The following is a 6,177-nucleotide window of genomic DNA, read 5'->3' on the forward strand; positions in this document are numbered from 1 at the left end:
AGCCTTAACACAGGCATCACTAAAACTGCACTCCCTTTTAAGAGAGAAATTTGTGTATCCATGTATCTGCAGATGAGCAAGATGGCAGCCCCTTGATATAATAACCCTTTCACATTCCCTGTTTTGTATCTGTTCATGGAGCTGCATAGACGTCACCGGGTAAAGAATGGCTGCTGTTAAAAGTGGGGTTATCTGTGAGATACTGAATGTCTTTGGATTAACTGGGATACACAGTATAGCAGCTAAGTATAGTCCCTAAGTGTACTATAGGAGTAAATATAGTGTATCACTAAGTATAGTATAGGAACATGCACCAGATGGTACTGCTCTGTATAAATACTTCCTATCATTGCAGCTGTGGGTTTTCCTGCTGTTACATACTTGTCTGGTGTATAATCACAGCTCAGAATATACTGGTCTATACATACCTCTAGCACCAATGAGCTCATGGGAGAAACACGGGGCCAGCCAGCATTTGTAACCTGCCCACTAATAAAGGAGGCACTGCAGACCCAGATGCAGGCTCAACAACTTCGACACAAACATCCGCCCTGATTTTCTCTTTCCCTTGTAGTTAGGCATCCTTAATTCCTTGCAGCATCAGCTTTACTCTGTCTCTGTGGTACTCGAGGTATAAATTTCTAGTGGCAGGAGGATGTTTTAATTAAACAATTACAATTGTTGCATAGTGAATGAGTGGAGTTAAAAGTAAAAGGTATGTCTTCAAGGACAAGAAAAAAAACAATGAAAATACATTAGAAATTTTAGTGGTCAAAGAAGTGTGTCATTAAATGGATGTGACAAGAATGCCAGAAGTGATATGGGGGGGGGGGGGGGGGGAAAAAAAAAAAAAAAAAAAAAAAAAAAAAAAAAAAAAAAAAAAAAAACAAAAACAAACAAACAAAAAAACCCAAACAAACAAAAAAAACCAAACAAGAAGTAATGAATATTTCAGCTCTGGAAAGGGGTAGAACGAGAGACACTCTTTAGAGGGCAAAGTCCTCTCTAGTCCATAAATAATCAAAGATTATATTCAATAACATCTATCTTAAAGAGGGGCAGCAGGCCTAAGTAAGTCAGAACATCTGGCTTTGGTGTTAATTTTCAGTAAACCCTGACATGCTTGGCTGGTTCTCAATGACTGACATAATAGTAATTCAAGCTAGTCAGCAACTACTTACTAAGATGTCTAGTTGGTGTTATAGGTGAAAAATATCCATTTATTTGACTTTAAATGTCAATGGAAGTTTTACTGAAAATGTGCTGTTGCAACAAAGTTTTGGCAGAGCCCAGGTAAACCTAAGAGGAAACCTGCCTGGTTTTCCATTACTCTGCCTGGCAAGGTGCTGTGGGAGGGTTACAGTTCCCAGCCACCACCTGGCAATGGGGAAGGACCAGCCCACTGACACCTAGCCCAGATAGCCCCAGTGCTTCGGCTGGGGGTCCAGGGTGAGCTTGGGGTCACAGAGTTTCCTTTGGTGAAGCTTGGTCTCTGTGCTGCAGTGGCAAGCCTGTCAATATTTCCATGGTATATTGTGCTGTCTAGTAGAATCCGGGGGGGGAGGGGGATTTGTTTTAGTTAATTAAATCATCACATACTATGAGCGCTTAAAAACTTGTATTGACGATGGGTGATAAAGACAGTATTCTTAACAGTATGAGATATGTGAAGCTAGAAGAGATCTCAAGTAACCTCCTATTCCACACCTGGGTTAGATAGCAGTCTTAGGCGAGTGTTTAAAGGTAACAACATCAGCTTGAGCTGCTTATTTCAGACATCTAGTGAAGTCAAAGAAAAAAAAATGTGCTGAATGGTTTCACAACCATTAAAGTGTAGAAGAGATGTTTCCAGCTATGCAGAATACATCGCTGATACCTCAGTACCCTCTGCACAAAAAGGTGCTGGGGGCATTCACTCTGCTGCAGAGCTGCTACCTTCATCAGCAAAGCATTAACACTGAAAGGAAATACATCATGTGGAGCCTAATTCCCTTGCCTACCACTTGAGCCAAGTTCTAAACCCAGTGCATCACATAATGATAAATAGCTTTGGAAATCAATACACCATCCTAATTTTGCTACATAAAATGAGAAGGAGACCTTGTGCTGTTACTAACAGGGAAACAGAAGGTGTTTATCAGCCAGCAAAAGCAAAACTAAAAATAAAAGGATACCTGCTTGGCTACAGCTCTGCAGAACACTTTGAAGTGGATGTTTCAAGTTCCACACACTCAAATGAAAAGTATTCACAGCATTCATTTAGCTTTACGTGTATCACACACCATTCCTGGATCATTTATCTTAAGGCTTGGGAAAGTTACCTTCTCCTCAGTACCAGATTGTCTACACCTAAATTATTATCTAGCTGTTTATTTCCAAAAGGAGGGTCTATACCTCCTCTCAGGTGGAAGCTTGCCTATGGCAGGGAGCGATGGATGCATGCCATCAGCATCAGCCTCCTTTTCACTCTCAAACTGAGGTAAAACTTCTGTCTCTTCCACCACAGACCAGCCAACCCTTCCCACCCTTTCTTTCCAAGATGGTTGGGTTTAGCTTCTTCACTAGCAGCGCAAGCAATTGACCCAGTTTTCAGATTGCCACAGTCAGGCTAACCCAACAAACAGCTCCACATGCATGAATTAATACAAGTGCTCACTCTAAGATTGACATTTCTCCTTTGAATGCACGATTTTAACTCAGTCCATCCTGAGCGAAGTTGGAGGGCTTGGCACAAAACATTCTTAAACTTCCCCAGGAAGAAGCAGCTACTGAGGCAGACACCTTTTTTATACCCCACCTTATTTACTGTTTTCTACAGGTCACTTGGTGGCATCACCTTGACTTGTAACACCTTGTCACCATTCAGAGGCACTTCAGCCTAATATATCACTAGTGTACAGAAATAGATACTTTATTTATGTCCTCAAAGCCCCATTATAAGGGTTAGGAGCCACCTATTTCCCTCCTTCATCTACAGAGTGATAAAACTTACATATATCTGAAACCTCCAACAAATTGATACAAATCTTCTGATGGTGCCTCAGCTCTCTTAATACACTTCTTTGCTCTTAATAATGCTTTTGCACTCCACAGTTCTTATAAACCTTCTGCAAAATGCCATTTAGCCCTTTTTTCAAACCAGCCTCAAAGAAAACAAACATCTTAATTATCCCTGCTTTTACACCATTAGTAACTGGGCAGATACAAGCTCAACAGAAAATTATTTACCCATTATTTTCTCCAGAAAATCTGATGTCAAATTAGGCTGTTGCAGAAAATGTGGTTGTTCCTGGTATTGCTCATTAAGAATATGCAAGACACGGAATACTGCTACTAGCCTCACCCATAACGAGCTGGGCAAACATCCGCATAATGTGTGGCTAAAACAGCTGGCAGTTAAAGCAACTGAGCTCCTCGAAGCTATTGGGAAATCAAAGATAAGATGACTCAGAAAGCAAGTTTCCCTGAAATTGTCTCCAGTGCCCAAGGCTTCATAGTACTATGTGAAATACATCGAATTGCGTTCAGACTAACAGCATTCATGCTGGGCTGACTCAGGCAACCTAGTCAGGAATAACTCATTTTCTTATATACAGGCATATACACTGCCAGAGCCATGAACTGATATTTTGGTTAAATGGGAATATTTTACCTGGCTTCAGGAACAAAAGAAATTTTGTACAGTATTTCTGTAAAATAATAATAAAAAAAAAGGTATCACCATTATCCTCTGGATGGGACCAAAGCCATTTCCTTCCCATAGACACTGTGCCACCAGCAGCAAAAGGATCACAGCCTTAACTTCCGAATTTGGGAGTGTGCAGTTAGCACTTCTTCAGTCTGTACTCCAGGCACTCTGAAGCATGACCACCACAAGGGACAGGTTATTTATACAGTAGAGGGGATGTTTTGCTAAAACACTGGAGTCAACTAAGTGCCAAAGTCCTTAGCCAGCATCTTCCAGATTCAACGCCAAATCAAAGAAAAACCTCACAGCTGTGTGCACATGTGAACAAGTTTTTTACAATACCTACTACAGCCTGATAGAATATTTTGATTGGTTACCCTATAAACACCGGGAAGCAAACTGCTAGAATGAGAATAAGAAAAGCCTCCTACAGTCAAACCGGAGACCTTTGTTTTTTTATTTCACTTTCAGTTTTTCTATTAACCATTGTGCCCCACAATCATTGAATAACATGAACTAAGCAGTGTATGGGTACTAGCAATAAAATGTGAATCCTAGGCACAGAGGGCCTGCAAGGCTTGCTGAGTATTGCCTTCTGGCACTGTGGAGCCAGGCACAGCATTTTCTGTTCTTTAATCAGCAGTCAGTGAGATAAGCTACTTTTTTGCCCTGTTGGACACAAGAAAATCAAGTTGCACACAAGGAAGTATTTGAAAGCAGTAGCAGGTGTATCAGGTTTGCACGCCCAGGTTTTTATAGTGGGGGGAGCTACACGGGTGGCTTCTGTGAGAAGCTGCCAGAAGCTTCTCCCATGTTTGGTATGTCCAATGCCAGCCGGCTCCAGGATGAACCCACCACTAGCCAAGCCAATCAGGAGTGACAGTAATGCCTCTGTGGTAACATATTTAAGAAGGGGGGGGCGGAGGGGGAAGTTATTGTGCGGATGAAAAGTGCAGAGTGAGAGCATGTGAACAACAATGCAGACACCAAGGTTAGTGCAGAAGGAGGGGGAGGAGGTGCTCCCGACTGGAGCTGAGGTTCCCCTGCAGCCCGTGGTGCAGACCATGTGAGGCAGCTGTGCTCCTGCAGCACATGGAGGATAACCAGGGTGCAGAGATCCACCCGCAGCCTCTGAAGGAGCCCATGCCAGAGCTGATGGATGCCTGAAGGAGGCTGTGACCCCATGGGAGACCCATGATGGAGCAAGGTCCTAGCAGGGACCCACTGATGCATGTTGGAGCAGGTTTTCCTGGCAGGACTTGTAGCCCTCTGGGGGACCCGTGTTGAAGCAGCCTGTTCCTGAAGGATTGCATCCTGTGGGAAACTGATCCAAATTCCAGTAGTTTGTGAAAAACTGCTTCCTGTGGGATGGACTCACACTGGAGAAGTTCATGGAGGAGTCTTCCGTGGGAGGGATCCCATGCAGAGCAGGGGTAGGACTCCTCCCCTGAGCAGCGCCAGAAACAACTGACCACAACCCCTATTCCCCATCTCCCTGCGCCGCTGGGGAGGACGAGGAAAAACTTGGAAGGGGGGAGGGGGGAGAGGAAGGTGTTTCTAAGTTTTATTTTACTTCTCATTTTCCTACTAATTTATTCTGTTAGTAATAAATTTAATTAGCAACCCCACTTTGAGTCTGTTTTGCCCATGACAGTGATCTCTCTGGGCCCTTATCTCAGCTCATGAACCTTTTGTTATATTTTCTCTCCTCCGTCCAGTTGCATCAAAGGGGAGTGAGACAGCAGCTTTAGTGGGTACCTGGCATCCAGCCAGGGTCAACCCACTACAGCAGGTCACTTCAGATGTCCAAGCCCACCCTGCTTGTCACAGAAGGCTGTACCACACACTCCAGCCTCAGCAGCAGCTCCCAGGAACAGTTTTATCACCCTGGGAGCTCCAGCTAAAACTTGCTTGTTTTAGTCCAGATTCCCCTCCCAAAAGCTAAAAATAGTTTTCCTGCAAAGCTTCTTGTGGAGAAAAACTGCAAGGGCCAGTGAAATGGAGACAACTTCAGAGTTCTTAAACATTATTATTCAGAGTGGAAAGGGAAGATAGACCCATTTAGCCTCACATGTGAAGAGGACCTGTGATGTTTCTATGAGCTGTGACTTCATTTGAACACTAGAAACTGCTTCTGCATGTTCTTTGATGATTATAGTCTGTATATCTTCATCCCTCGATATTTGCTAATGTCCACATTGGAGGCCTATGACAGTTACTACAGCTATCTAAACGTTGTATTTCAGCATGTATTGGAAAAATTACCAGGGAAAAAGAAACACTACTTATATTTATCCCCTTAAAGAACAATGAAGAGAAACTTTTTATTTGCTCTGGTATATTTACCAGAACATTTAATGTTGTTACATAGCCATGTTGAAAGTGGTGAACAGAAAACAAGGGACAAACATTCACCAGAATGAAGGGTTCCACTGTCTGACCCTCACTTCAGAGTGGAGATACGAAAACCTCTCTCCTTCAGTTGGAGT

Source organism: Empidonax traillii, unplaced genomic scaffold (genome assembly GCF_003031625.1).
Source record: "Empidonax traillii isolate 1590-97213 ecotype Southwest subspecies unplaced genomic scaffold, ASM303162v1 scaffold374:size1477467, whole genome shotgun sequence".
NCBI classification, from domain to species: Eukaryota; Metazoa; Chordata; class Aves; order Passeriformes; family Tyrannidae; genus Empidonax; species Empidonax traillii.